Source organism: Rhinolophus hipposideros (assembly GCF_964194185.1).
Source record: "Rhinolophus hipposideros genome assembly, chromosome: 11".
Classification (NCBI taxonomy): Eukaryota; Metazoa; Chordata; class Mammalia; order Chiroptera; family Rhinolophidae; genus Rhinolophus; species Rhinolophus hipposideros.
In genome coordinates this window covers 27549070-27564979 of record NC_138057.1, presented here as the reverse complement: position 1 = coordinate 27564979, position 15910 = coordinate 27549070, and the positions used below count along the sequence as shown (strand labels likewise).

At 37.0% G+C, this 15910-nt stretch overlaps 1 protein-coding gene across 32 annotated transcripts in view; it reads right to left on the bottom strand.

Annotated features, from left to right (window-relative positions):
* The window catches only part of PTPRD (protein tyrosine phosphatase receptor type D), a 2053994-nt gene that overhangs the window by 1430177 nt on the left and 607907 nt on the right, over positions 1–15910 (bottom strand). For all 32 annotated transcript variants that reach the window (XM_081066962.1, XM_081066971.1, XM_081066973.1 and 29 more), the window contains one exon: positions 2475–2584. The gene's annotated coding sequence lies outside the window, so the exon portion shown is untranslated. The remainder of the gene's footprint in view (positions 1–2474; positions 2585–15910) is intronic.

Genomic DNA, 15910 nt, shown 5'->3' with positions numbered 1-15910 from the left:
ATTTCATAAAATGAAGTTGTTTGGGTTGCCAAGCTCATTATCTTGGGATTTGGTTCAGAACTGAATTTCCTTCGTGATGAAGGGTAGAGAGAACACCTCCTGAACTACTGAATGATGCTGATTTGATGGACAGGTCAGTTACATTAAAGTGAAAAGGAGGAAACTTTCTCTGCAAGTACTTACTTAAATATACGTTACTGAAAAGCAAAAGTGGTATTTCACTACAGGAACAAGAACTACTCCTACTTCAGGAGAAGCAGTCTCTCTCTCTCTATGCATACGAGAACACACACATATGCACACGTCTGTGTGTTTTGGTAAGTTGTATCTATTCTTTCTGATAGGTAACAGCAATCAATATTCATACTTGAAAAGTCTTTAAACATTTGTAAAAGATGTCCACAAACATTGTATTAGTTGATGTATAGAATCAGGACCATTTATAACCAACAAATAATTAAACCTCAAAGGCTTGAGGAGAATAGTATGCTCTGGGCTTCTTAACTCATTCACGGCAGAATAAATATTTGAGCCCAGGTCAACCAATACCAAATCTGTTCCTCCACACCTGTGCCGGTGTGTTCACAACTCCAAACTACTATCAGTTTTTTTGCCTTTCTCCTCACACATTTATAATGTGCATGTTGGGAAAAAAAGCATAAAAAAGAAAATGATGTAGAATTATCAAGACTAAATGCACTTATGATAGAAAAAGGGAGAAAAATAATTTCAATGATCAATAAAAGTTATTATTACAATAATAAATTATTAACATGCTTGCACCTTTCTCCTATTCATTAGGGATAATTCAGGCCTACTCAGTCCACCTGGGCAACCCCTCACAGACACCTTTCCTTGTCAAGCAGGATTCTGCTTTTTAATATTTGATACTGGGGACAGTGGAAAGTGGAGACTCCACTAAAGAGGAATCTGAAGGAAAGAGGACTAGGTGAGGGTCATACCTGTGGTTCATTTGGTATATTGATTTAGTGCACAATTAGAGTGTGGGTTCATATATATATATATATGAACCTGGAAAATGTGATGACTATTTTTTTCATGACCTTATTCATCTATAACACCACCGTTATCTTGTAAAAAGCAATGACTTAATGTTCAAAATTAAAAGTTTTATTTTTTTCTGATTATAGTAAAATATCAATTGTGAAACATCAGGGAAAAAAAGTAAGTTAAAAGTAAAAACAATGAAAATCATCATATAGTTCTTTTCCCTTCTTTTTTTGCCATAAACATACAAATGTTATCCTATAAGGACATATTTCACCCTGATTTCTTTAAATTAAAAAAAAAAATGTACCTGCTTCTTCTTCCATGTCATAAGTATTCTTTAAAGTATCTATTGGAATAGTTCTACAGGATTTCAATATTTGAAAACAATTATAAATTCTATACAGTTAAGTATTTTGGCCGATTATCATTTTCACTGCTATCAAAACAGATTGTGAGAAATATCTTTTGTTTAAATCTTTTCTGATGTCCTATTTATGGTATTACATTAAATCACTAGATACAGTATCACTGTGTCAAAAGGAGGGATTAACATATTTGATAAACAGACAAAATTCTTATTGCATGTTCCTTATAACCTTTTTATAGCACCTGTCCTAGTTGTTTTAATTAGCTTATCTTGTTATTGTCTTATTAGCCTTTGAACTGTAGAAGGCAGAGATTCTACATGAATTACAATAAGATGTGCATGTAGGCCTAGTATGTAGGACTTGCAAATTATACAAAAAAATAATGAATTTAAAACATTTGTATCTTTCATTCTCTAAATCTATAGACTATCACTCTATTCAACACACAGAAGTTTCATATTAATGTCAGCAGGTGACATCAGCAATCCTGATTACAGATTGCTGAAGGTACAGAATCAGAAAGAAGCATAATATGATTCTGTGCAGCAAAAGGATATGTTTGACCATTACTTCTGATCTCTTATGATTTGAAACCCAGAAATCAGGGAGTCTTTTGAGTTATGCCGTTATCTGCCTGCTCTAATTGCATAACTCTGGAAGTGACACGAGTGTAGATTCTCAAGGGTAACTCAGCCTTTAGTGCCTGCCATTAAGAAGGCTATGAGACACTGTAATTTTGAAATGTTTAATCACTCTGGGTTCCCACTTTGGTCACTTCAATAAATATCCTTCTCTCTTAGCCCCAAATACTGTGTGAAGATTCATCTTTCACTCTGCTTGTAGTTCAGGTATTTTGACACTAAGTTGAGCAGGGAACTCCTCCATAATTACCTATTCTACCATTAACATTGAAAGAAAAAAGAAAAGAATGCACATTATCTTTAAAACAGCAATTTAAAAACAACAATCTTTTTTTCAAAAAATGCAGTAGCCCGATATTTTGAAAGGGTAAAAGGCTTAATGGAGTTACTTCATGAACTCAGTGGGGAAGAGTCAGATATATGCACATATTGTGTCTTGCAGAATTGAACTCACCTGGAGCTGAAGCCCATCACTTCCCTCAATGCTGGTGCCAACATGCCGTCAGTCAGACACCCTTAACTGGAGTATCACAGGCCAGGAACTGCTTGCTTTTTTATTCCTACCTGGAACAAAATACAATGTCAGTCATTTTTTTTTTTTCATGTCCCTTCAAGCATAATAAGATATTCATTATGTTATCTTTTCTTGTCACATTAGGTACTCATTTATCAGAATGCTGAACACAAAGGAAAGAAGTGTAAACTCTTCACCTCTATAATTTACACCTCAGTGATTAATATAGTACCTGCATAAGTCAAAGGGACCATCTATATTTTATCTTCTGCAAAATGTTCCTTATAAAAGGTTATTTATTGTTTCAGTGCAATCATTCCTATCCATTTAGTTTAAGTAATTGACGTGTTAATTTAAGAAGCCATTTTCTATACATCGTCCTTAGAGACTATAAATCAAAACACATGTTTAAACCCAAGAAAGAAGCTAATGTTGAAAATATTTCATTTTCTGAATTCCTTTTTTTCACCATGGAAAGGAATCACATAAGAAACAGAATTTAATAATGCAATTCCATTAGTTTTATGCCTGCCCTATTTTATATTCTTCAACTTGAGAGACACGGATGAAGAACACTGATATTTCCACAGATACACCAGAGTGTTGCAGCTTTGGAACATACGAGGAAAATAGACATTTTGATCACATGATAAGAGCATAGGCGGGCACACCTTCAGAGCTCGGCAGCCCTGTGAATGGGATGCTAGGGCCTTCCATGCCCCGTGATTAGATCAACCTGACCATCACTGTCAGCCTCGCTCCAGGCTGGTGCACCATGGGGTGCTTTAAGGAAACATGCAAGAGATGCAGTGATATGCATTCTTGTTGCCATTTGTCCAGTCAACATGTGTTTTGCCTTTGCCTTTAGCCCTTCCCCAGGAGATGGAGTTGGACTCTGACCTACATGTCACAATAGGGATCCATTCCTCCTGATGTTCACTACCTATCTGAATCCTCAGAACCAAGACTGGACAGGTTGATATACCCTACTGCATGACCCACCTGCCAGGTTATCCTCTTACTTATTGTCATACCTACTTGAGACTAATCACCTCTGTGAATGAGTAGTGTGGCTCCACGTCCTTCAGCACACCCAGACATTAACCTGGTTCTGGCGCCAACTTAGCAACCACCGTTTGGTTCCATCTTACTGTTAAGAATTTAGTTTAAGAGGTTTGCTTGTTTGTTTTTTCTGTGCAGCGTAATGTGAAAGGTGCAACAAAGGTTCATGTGAATTCCTTTATAGAACTCAAACCTTAGCAAAGAATATTCTTTCCTTGCAGCCTTTTTTTTAAAATTCAGATTTCTCTCTATCATTTTGGAATCCATGTTATACCCTTCATTTCTATGCTACTGCCAGAATGGACTTTCATCTGCTCTCACTTGGACAATAAGAATGACTTTTGAAATGTGGATGTGGTGCCAACTGAAAGCTGATGGAACTTTCTAATGATGGTAATTTGAGGAGAGTTTAATAAAGAACCTAGCTACAAAGTGATAGGCTGTATGCAAAAGAACCACAAGGGAAGATGTGGTGGAGCCATTAAATGTCTTACATGTGCAGGTACAAGGGCAGAAAGCAGTTTCTGCCATCCAGGAGTCAGGCACGTTGAGAGGGCCTCCTGGACACAGCAGTGATCTTTGTATGGCAGTCCCAGCTGGCAGTCCCAGCATAAGATGACAGAATGGAAGGGAGCCATGGGATATAACTCAAAAATTCTCTTTTCCCTCTGGTTTTCTGCCTACACTACCTTTGGGATAAACCATATTGGACTCCCAAGCTCAAGGGGTACTGTTGATGAACTAAACCCAGGCTGATTTTGGGCACTGGAGACTAGGATGGAGAAAGGTAAAGTATGAATCTGAAAGGAAAATGTCACACTTTGGATCATGGGATTTGATATCAGTTGTTGATTTGACCCCAACTTTACCTACATGTGTAACTCTAGACAAATCACTTAGCCTTTATATTTCTTAGTGTGCTTCTCTGTACCATGGAGATAATAATGACTGCTTCAGTTTTGTTGTTAGGATTAATTGGCATAATGTAGCTGGAGCACATACTACTAAGTGTTTAATAATAGTAGAAATAGTGTCAGTAATTTCTCTCAGAATGCAAAACATAAATCAACAAATACAAACACACTCTAGTCATACTAAACTCTCCAGTATTTGTTCTAATAGACCATGTATTTTCAAATATATGACTTTCACACGTTTTTCCTTCTGCTTAAGAACAATTCTCTTTTCTCCACACAGGCCAACCCTTTTGCCCAGAGAATCCCTACTCTTATTTTAAAATCCATAAAATGATGTGAAGGATCTCTCCAGTCTCTCTCAGGAAAAGGAGATCATACCCTGTTTCGTTTGCCATGGCACATATCGCTCTACAAGGCAATTAGACCATGAAACCTTACATGATCGAGCTCCTTGAAGGAAGGGAAAGGTTATGTCTGACAGACTCGTATCCTCAGACGGTGGTTCATTGCCAGTGCATAGTAGATACTCAACAAACATTAAGTGGAGAAATGAATATGTATTACTATAAAAAGCCATTACTAAGTAAGGAAAAAACTCAGTAACTTATTTATTCTTTGCACAAAGGGCAGATCAATCTGTGACAAATGGTACAAAGTCAGGAATAAGACTATCATGGAAAATCAAGAAAACTTTGAAGAAGAAGCCATCCCAAAGGAAAATCCAAGTGACACTCAACTTTTCTCTGTGACAGCTTTACTGGAAAATTCACCTATTTCAAGGCTTCCAGAAGGACTACTCCTAATTGATTTTAAGTAGTTAATAACTTGCAAACTAGGTAATTCTGACTAGAAACACCTTTATGTACCTGATACATTTGAATGACAAACCAGTTGAACTGCCAGATTTTCTCAAGGACTAACCAATTTGTCTTTTGCTTTTTCCCCTGGCATTTAAAGAAAATAGTGTTTTGTCAATAGGTAATACATTTACATGACTCTAAGCCTGTAAATGGCATATAGGACAAAGTCTTATTCCTACCCTTGCCTCCATCCTCTATATTTGCCACCCTCAACATAAACATATATGTTGGCACTTGTGTGTCCTGGCAAAACTTTTTCAAATACAAATATGTATGTATATTATTATCCTACACCCTGCCTTAAAAACAAAAAAGACAAAACCAAAACTTTGCATAATCTAGTATCTAAGAGGTACATCAGTAGGATACATTCTTAGGAGTGTGTGGAGGGACATAAAAAGTTAATGTATTCATAACTTTCAAACGTTTGGCAAAGTTTCCTCCTTGAGAATCACAACTAATTATTGTTCCTACCAACAATCTGTGATACTGATCGTGGGCAAACTTTTAGATTCTTGAAAATACGATAGGTGAAAAATTGTATCTCAGTGTTATTTTAATGAGCATTTTCAAAATTATGACATACGCTCCGTATATTCACATTCCATTTAAGGGACATTGCATATATTTTTGGTGTGAAATTTCTATTAATATCCTTTGTGATTATTTTATTCCAACTGCAGTTTAACACATTCTTTCTTATCCTATGTATTTTCAAAATGAAGCAAAGTAATTAACAACATAAGCAAAATATTCCTGTATAGGTTTTTTAAAGCTTTTGTCTCCAAGCTTCTTGCAAGCCTACATTGGGAAGCTAAACATCCCAAAGAAGTATCACAGTGCCCTCTGGTGGCAATCTTCTCTATTACAGCTTCCCTGCATTCATTGTTTTTTTTTTTTGTTTTGTTTTGTTTTTTTGTTTCTGGAGTACAAAACAATGTAATAGACATTTACGCACCTCAGAAAGTCATAACACCCTCCCACAATATACTACCCTTCTGATATTATGTACAGCTGATACAATTCCATTGACAGTATTCCCTATGCTATCCTCTCACTCTCTCTCCATATATATATATATATATATATATATATATATATATATATATATATACATATATATTTAATTATAGCTGACATTCAATATTATTCAGCTTTAGCTTCAGGTGTACAGCACAGTAGTCAGACATTTACACAGTCCATGAAGTGGCCTCCCTAATAAGACAAGTGTCCATCTGACCCCCTACAAAATCTTTACAACATTATTGATTATATCCCCAAACTGTATTTCGTATCCCCGTGGCTATATTGTGACTACTAATTTGTACTTTCTAATCTCTTTACTTTCTCCTTCATCCCCATCCCCTCCCACCTAGGAAACCTCAGTTTCCCCCCCCCCTTATCTCTGAGTCTATTTCTGTTTTGTTTGTTTATTCTGTTCTTTAGAATAAACAGGAACACATATAAGTGAGATCATATGATATTTGACTTTCTCCATCCAATTTATTTCACTTAGCATAATGTTATCTAGGTCCACCCATGACATTGCAAATGGTAATATTTCATTCTTCTTAATGGCTGAGTAATACTCCATTGTATAAATATACCACAGTTTCTTTATCCAATAGTCTACGGATGGATATTTCAGTTGTTTCCATGTCTTGGATATTGTGAATAGTGGAAAGCTATAGGTATATTACAGCTTCATATTAGACTCTCCCTTAGCCTCTAAGCCTAGCCCAGGTCTTGAAAGTAGGTGGGTATTTTAAAAGGCCAGATTCATTTATTTTCTATGTTATTTTTTTGTTTTCTTTTCTTTTCTTTTTTTTTTTTTCCTAGTAGCTGTAGAAGACGGCCTTAGAGTATCTTGTCAGCTGGCTGCAGTGCAGGTATGTTCCAGGCAGTTAGGCTCAGCTTCACCCTACTCTGTACATCAGTGAAATCAAAAGAGCCATCCTTACTCTTCAGAAATCCAAATAGTAAAAGTATCAAGGTTAGCTCAGTCAGAAGCCGGAAATTCATCCATCCATCCATTCATTCACCCCACAAGTATTTGGAAACTATGTGCAGTGTTTTAGGTTCTTATGAATTATTCAGTAAACAAAATAGTCAAAAATTTCTGTGCTCTTACAGCATATCTACTAGTCAGAGGAGACAGTCAATAAATAGTAAATGTGTGGGAGGTTCAAGATGGTGGATTGGGATGCCTGCTGCATCCCAGGATCACATCAAAATTGCAAATGAATTATAGAAAAAACAACCTCAAGAATTATCTGAAGACTTGCAGAACAGAACCCCTATAACTAAGGATTTAGAGAAAAGGCCACACTCAGACTGGTAAGAGGGGGGAGACGTGAAGCCAGCTGACCTCAAGCCTATGGTGGTTGAATGCCAGGAGCGATATCTTGGTGGCAGAAGACCCCCTTGAAAGGGAAGGCTCCTAGTCCCATGCTGGGCTCCCCAGCCCAGGTGACCTGTGCAGGGAAGAGGGGTTCCCATGACATCTGGCATGAAGTGAAAATCATCAAGGCCTCAGTCTGCCAATCTTGGTGGGGTGGAGGGCGGCTGAAAACCCAGATGCCCTCTTACAGAGTCCACACACAGACTCCCTCACTTGCAAACACTCACCTGGTCAATGGTGGAGGGGTAGTAGCTCTGCTGGCCCAGGAACATGCAGGGGAGGACTGAGTTATGGCTTTGGGGTAAGAGCTGGATGGACAGGAGACATTGTTGACCTTGTGTGGAGCCAGACACATGTGGTCTACAGGAGGGCTCCATCTTTTCAGTGTTTAGCCCTCCCCAAAGGGCCAACTCTGGAACCACACTGGTCTGGTGGAATCTGTACTGCCTTGGTGACGCCCTGCATCCCTACCCCATACAGCTAGTGCTACATTGCCTGGACAGTCTTGACTGCTGGGCTGCTGGCCCTGCCCCACAGGCTGTGAAAACCTTTTTGACTCAGCTTTGAGGACTCGGCAGCCTAGGGAATATTTGCTCGTGGATGGTAACCCAAGACCTGTGCCACAGTGTCTCTTGGGCAGCTCTTGGGAATCTATGGGCCAGAGATGGGCGGTGGCTGGCTGTGATGTTCTATAGGCATTTTTTGTAGGATGGTCGCTGGCCAAGTACCAGTGCAGAAACTGAGATGCATTGACTTTGGAGAAAACATCAACCACACCCCTTAGCTCCATGTTCCACACTCCCACCTACAGATGCATTGCTAGGAACACTTTCCATTCTTGGGTAGCCAGCCCACTCCACAAGTCACAGAGGCCTTTTATAGAACTGAACAGCCCACGATGGCCCAGGGAGATTTTGGTGGTGACAGTGATCCAAAAAATGTACCGTAGCCACTCTTGGGCAGCTCTCGAGAATTTGCAAGCCTGAGATCGTGGCTAGCTGCAGTGCACTTCTGTGCTGGGCAAGGCAGTAACAGGCTGGACACTGATGTAAGAAATGAATCTGCATTAACTTTGTAAAAACAACTGGCCATACACCGTGACTCCCTTGGACACCACCCCGCTAGGCTAGTGCAGCATTGCTGAGGGCACTCTCAACACTGGGTCAATTGGCCCATCTCATGCACCCAAGGAGGCTCTTTTAATGGCTGGGCCTGATGGCAGCCAGTGGGTGGCGATAGGCTGTGGGGACCCTGGGCCTTTTGCTAAGTTGCCTCAGGTCCACTGCTGGTGTCAGCTGGCCTTGGTATACAGCAAGATCACACCCACATGCCTCCAGGCCCAGCAAAGGTAGCAGCCAAACACATATAGCTTTGTGGCTCCTACCAGGTAGCTGCGGGCTGGTAACAGGCAAGGTTAAAATTGGCTGGCACAGGAGTGCCTCCAAAGAGACACCTGAAACAAGACACCCAGAGGCCAGTATGAGACCACACCAAAGCACTGGTTAGCCCCACAAACAGCACATGCAAATGGGGGTCTCAACAGGCACAAGAGCCCACAGGGACAAATTCTTCTCTGAGGGGTCAGCCCCCACACAGCAGGTCTTACACTGTGGGAATAGCTAATCCTCACAGCCAGACAGCCTGGGAGTCAAACCCACCCATTGATGCACCAAAAGCAATGAAAAATCAACCACAACAGGAGAATATACACAACACATTCAAGGAACACTCCTGGAACACACAACATAGATCAAGGAGCCTGTACAATTGGACCACACAGGATATGTGCTACATAAGTCCATCCAGCAAAGAATGAGAGCCATAGCGGATCTATCTCAGACATTGAATCAAACACAGAGCAACAGTCAGAAGGAGGAAACAAAGAAACATGTACCAAATAACAGAACAGGAGAAACGTCCAGAAATAGAACTAAATAAAATGGAGGTAACCAACCAACCTGAGACAGAGTTTAAAACACTGATTATAAGAATGATTAAGAAACTTAGTGAGAATTTTAACAAAGAGATAGAAGCATAAAGATGGACATAGAAACCATAAAAAAGAACCAGTTAGAAATAAAGAACAAATAATTGAAATGAAGAATACACTAGAAGGAATCAACAGTAGATTAGATGAAGCAGAGAACTGAATCAGTGATTTAGAAGATGAGGTAGCAGAAAACACCCAATGCGAACAACAAAAAGAAAAAAAAAAGGAATATATATTTAAAAATGAACATAGTTTACGGGATCTGTGGGAAAACATTAAGCATAACAACATTTGCCATAAGAGTACTAGAAAAAGAAGAGAGGGAGCAAGGGATTGAGAACCTACCTGAAGAAATAATGACTGAAAACTTCCCTAACCTGGTGAACGAAATAGATATTCAAGCCCAGGAAGTGTAAAGAGTCCCAAACAAGATTAACCCAAACAGGCCCACACTAAGACACATGATAATTAAAATGGCAAAGGTTAAAGACAAAGCAGATCCTAAAAGCAGCAAGAGAAAGACAACTTCTTACTTACATGGGAGCTCCCATAAGACTATAAAGCGGATTTCTCAACAGAAACTTTGTAGGCTAGAAGGGAGTGGCAGGAGTATTCAAAGTGATGAAAAATGAGGGCCTACAACCAAGACTACTCTATCCAGCAAGGCTATCATTGAAAATTGAAGGAGAGATAAAGAGCTTCTCAGACAAGAAAAAAATAAAAAAATTCACTAGCAGCAAGCCAGTATTATAAGAAATGTTGAAAGGACTTCTGTAAGCAGAAGACAGGAGGAAACAAACAGAGATCAAAAGTATGACTAAAATGACAATAACTATGTACCTATCAATAATCATTTGAATGTAAATAGATTAAATGCTTCAATCAAAAGACAGGGTAGCTGAGTGGATAAGAAAACAAGAACCGGGAGTGTGCTATCTACAAGAGACGCACCTCAGATCAAAAGACACACACAGAATTCAACTAAAGGGATGAAGAAAGTTATTTCATGCAAATGGAATGAGAAAAAAAGCTGGAGTATCAATACTTATATTGGACAAAATGGACTTTAAAATGAAGACTATAATAAGAGACATTACATCAATGTCTCAATCCAACAAGATGACATCAATCACCCTGATAAATATTTATGCACCTAACACACAAGCACCTACATAGAAAACAAATATTGACTGACATAAAGACAGAGAAAAACAGTAACACAATCATAGGAGGGGACTTTAAAATCCCACTGACACCAATGGACAGTTCTTCCAGACAAAAAATCAACATGGAAACAGCTGCCTTAAATGACATACTAGATCAGATGGATTTAATTGGTATTTTTAGAGCATTTCACCCCCCAAACAGCAGAATACACATTCTTTTCAAGTGCACATTGCATACTGTGTTTCCTGGAAATTAAGACCTAGCCGGAGAATCATCTCTAATGTGTCTTTTGGAGCAGAAATAATATAAGATCTGGTCTTATTTTAATATAAGGGCAGGTATAATATAATATAATATAATATAATATAATATAATATAATGCCAGGTCTTAATATAATATAAGATATAATATAAGATATATCTTATATAAGGCTGGGTCTTATATTAGTTTTTGCTCCAAAAGATGCATTAGAGCTGATGTCTGGCTAGGTCTTATTTTCAGGGAAACACAGCATTTTCCAAGATAGACCACATATTAGACCACAAAACACATTTCAATAAATTTAAAAAGATTGAAATCATGCCAAGCATTGTCTCTGACCATAGTACTATGAAACTAGAAATCAATTAGAAGAAAACAAAACAAAACAAACAAAACAAAAAAACCTGAATAACACACAAACTCATGGAGACTAAACAACGTGCTGCTAAATAATAAATGGGTCAACAATGAGATCAAGGAAGAAATCAAAAGATACCTTGAGACAAATGAAAATGAAAACACAACAACCCAAAATCTATGGGACACAGGGAAAGCAGTCCTAAGAGGGACATTCAAGCAATGCAGGCCTAAATAAAGAAACAAGGAAAATCTCAAATAAACAGTCTATTTTTTACACCTAAGGCAACTAGAAGAAGAACAGCAAATAATGCCCAAAGAGAGTACAAGGAAGGGAATAATAAAGACAAGAGTGGAAATAAACAAAACAAACACTAAAAAAAATACAAAAGATCAATGAAACCAAGAGCTGTTTTATTTATTTATTTATATATTTATTTATTTATTTATTTAATAAAAAAAAATGACAAACCTTTAACCAGACTTATCAAGAAAGAGAGGACCCAAATAAATAAAATCAGAAGTGAAAGAGAAGTGACAGCTGACACCACAGAAATACAAACAAACAAAAACAAAAACAAAAAAACAAAGAAAATAAAACATTATGAGTAACTATACAACAACAAATTGGACAGTCTGGAAGAAATGGATAAATTCCTAAAGGCATACATTCTTCCAAGGCAGAATCAAGAAGAAACAGAAAATCAGAACAGACCCATGACTACCAAAGGAATTGAATCAGTAATCAACAAGCTCCCAATAAAAAAAAGTCCTGGATCAGATGACTTCATAGGTTAATTTTACCAAACATTCAAAAAAGAAATAACATCTATTCTCCTCAAACTATTTCAAAAATTCAAGAGGAGGGAAGGCTCCCAAGTCATCATAGATGCAAAATCCTCAACAAAGCATTAGCAAACTGGATTCAGCAATATATTAAAAACATCATGCACCATGATCAAGTGGGATTCATTCTTGGCATACAAGTTTGATTCAATATCCACAAAGCAATTACTGTGATACACCACATAAACAAAATGAAAAATAAAAGTCATATGGTCATTTCAAGACACAAAGAAAAAAAATTGACAAAATCCAACATTAATTTATAATAAAAATTCTCAGCAAAGTGGGAATAAAGGGAAAATATTGCAACATAATGAAGCCCATATACATGTGACAAATCCACAGCAATGGGAGAAAACTAAAACCATCCCCCTTAAGGTAATGAACCAGACAAGAATGCCATCTTTCAAACCACTTTTATTCTACATAATACTGGAAGTTCTAGACACAACAATCAGACAAGAAAAATAAAGGGCATAAATGGGACAGGAAGAAGTAAAATTGTCATTATCTGCAGATGACGTGATGATACATAGAGAGAACCCAAAGATTCCAAGGAAAAACTTTTAGAACTGACAAATGAATTTAGTAAAGTAGGACACAAAATAAATATCCAGAAGTCAATTGCATTTTTATACACCAATAAAGAAATCTCAGAAAGAGTATTTAAGAAATAAACCAATTTACAATTGCATGGAAAAAAATGTTTAGGAATAAATTTAATCAAGGCATTAAAAGACCTGTACTCAGAAAATTAAAGGACATTGAGGAGAGAAATTTAAAACAAAACAAAAAAACATAAACAAAAAACAAAAAAACAAAAAAAATGAAAACATATATCATGTTCATGGATGGATAGAATTAATACTGTTAAAATGTCCATACTACCCAAAGCAATATATAGATTCAACACAATCTCTATCAAAATACCAATAGCATTTTTCACAAAACAGGAATAAATAATCCTAAAATTTATATGAACCATAAAAGATGCTGAATAGCCATGGAAATCCTGAGAAAGAAGAACAGAGATGGAGGTATCAAGCTACCTGATATCAAATTATACCACAAGACCATAGTAATCAAAATGGCATGGCATTTGGCATAAAAAAAGACACATAGATCAATGGAACAGAGTAAAGAGTCCAGAAATAAATCTATACCTATATGGTCATTTAATCTACGACAAAGGAAGCAATAATTTACGCTGGGGTAAATACAGTTTATTTAATAAATGGTGCTGGGAAAACTGGACAGATACATGCAAAAATGAAACTAGATTATCTTCTTTCACCATATACAAGAATGAACTCAAAATTGATTAAAGACTTAAATGTAAGACCTGAAACCATAAACCTCTTAGAAGAAAATATATGAAGTAAACACTCAGATATTACCCTTAGCAATATTTTTAATGATCGATCTCCTTGGGCAAGGGAAACAAAAGAAAAAAATAAACAAATGGGACTACAACCAACTAAAAATTTTTTCACAGCAAAGGAAAACATCAACCAAACAAAAAGGCATCCCACTGAATGGGAGAAGATATTTGCCAATAATACATCTGACAAGGGGTTAATATCTAAAATTTATAATAGTTTTAAAATTCTTTCTTCAAAATATCCACAAAAATAAACTTACACTCAACACCAAAAAAACAAATAATCCAATACAAAAATGGGTAGAGGATTTGAACAGATATTTCTCCAAAAGGACATACAGTTGGCCAATAGACATGAAAAGATGCTCAACGTCACTAATAATCAGAGAAATACAAATAAAAACCACAATGAGATATCACCTCATTCCTGTCAGCATGTCTATCATTGATAAATCAACAAACATTGATAAATCAACAAACAACAAGTGCTGGCGAGGATGTGGAGAAAAGGGAACCCTTGTGCATTGTTGGTGGGAGTAGAAAACTCAGAGGACCACTCTGCCTGAATGTTGAGAAGTGACTAGAGTGGGTTAAAATTTAAAGCACAGAAACAATTTAAAAAGACTATTGCAAAAAATCTAGAAAACAGATGAATGTGGTTTGGACTAAAGAGGAATTCGTGGAGGTACAAGCAGTAGTTAGAATATGGATAAATCTAAATGAAGAAAAGACAGATTATTAGAACATAGGTGGTATTAAAAAGCCCTAAGATCAGATGACATAAAAGGAGTGTGGTTAGAAAAGATAAATGGTCCAAGCACTGAACCCGTGGATGGTTCAACTCTTAGAGACTGAGAGGTGAAAAGAAACTAGCAAAAAATAATGGTAAGGAGCTGCTAGTGAACTATGTAGAGAAGTTAAGAGAGTGGGTTTCCAGAAGCCAAGTGAAAACAGTGGTTCAAACAGAGAATGTTTAATTGTATAATTGTTGCTAGTAAGTCACGCAAGATGAAGACTGAGAACTGTGTATTATTGCACTTGCAAAGTAGAGATCATGGGTGTAGAGACAAGATGAGCATTAGCGGAGTTTAGAAGAGGTTGCTAGAGTGGAGAGGAATTAAGACACATTGGAAAGAGATATTAGAAAACATGGACATATTACTTTCATGCACAAGTTTATTAAAGTTACCCAGATTTATGTCAAAAATAAGCCTTAATAAATTTCAAGACTGTAATTTTACTGACTATGTTCTCTCATCACACTGGAAGTTGAAAATCAGTAACAAATGATGAATACACAAAAACAACAACCTATACACGTGCAAAGTTTTTAAAAAACTCATTTGTAAATAAATTTTAGTTTAAATAAAAGATAATATGAATTGAGAGATAACAGAACCACTACATATTAAAACTTAAGAAGCCCTTTGGATCTTTTCAGAGCTGAATACTGCTTCTAGGTGAGAACTTACAAAATCTACCATATAAACAAAATCACGATCTTGTACCCTATGTCTAAGAATTTGACTCTGCTCATCTGCCTCGCTAATCTGTAAGCAGATTAAGAGCAAGTACTTACTCATCTGATCATCTTTAGCACTTGGCAAAATACCTAGTAAGTGGGCCATAGGCAATGCATGCTTGTTCAATGAATGAATGAGATGAATTTGTGAACAGTTAACTGTATTACAACGATACATATTCTTGAATGATGTACAAAGTAGTTGGTATGGCTGAAAACACCTAGATTAATGATTGGCATGTAAAACATGATCAGTTAAATTGCATGGATTTTTTTTTTTTTCTAATCCCTCTCTCCCTCCCTCCCTCCCTCTCTCTCCCTCTCCCTGTAATTCTTTCTTCAAACTATCCGCAAAAATAAACTTACAGAAAGGATGCTGGGTTCAATAGCTGCTTTTCAGTCCCTTTAATGAATCTACTCCTGAGATTTTCTCTGACTTTTGCCTGGATCTTACTGAGATAAATTCTTCCCTTATTAAGTCTCCAAGATACTGCACGCCCAAAACTCCTGCATAGATACTGGCTTTCTTTAGTACAGTGTGACTAGTGGAAAGGTTAATACATAAATCAGTAGACATCTAAGCTCTAAAGCCACCAATGTTCTGTTTGCCT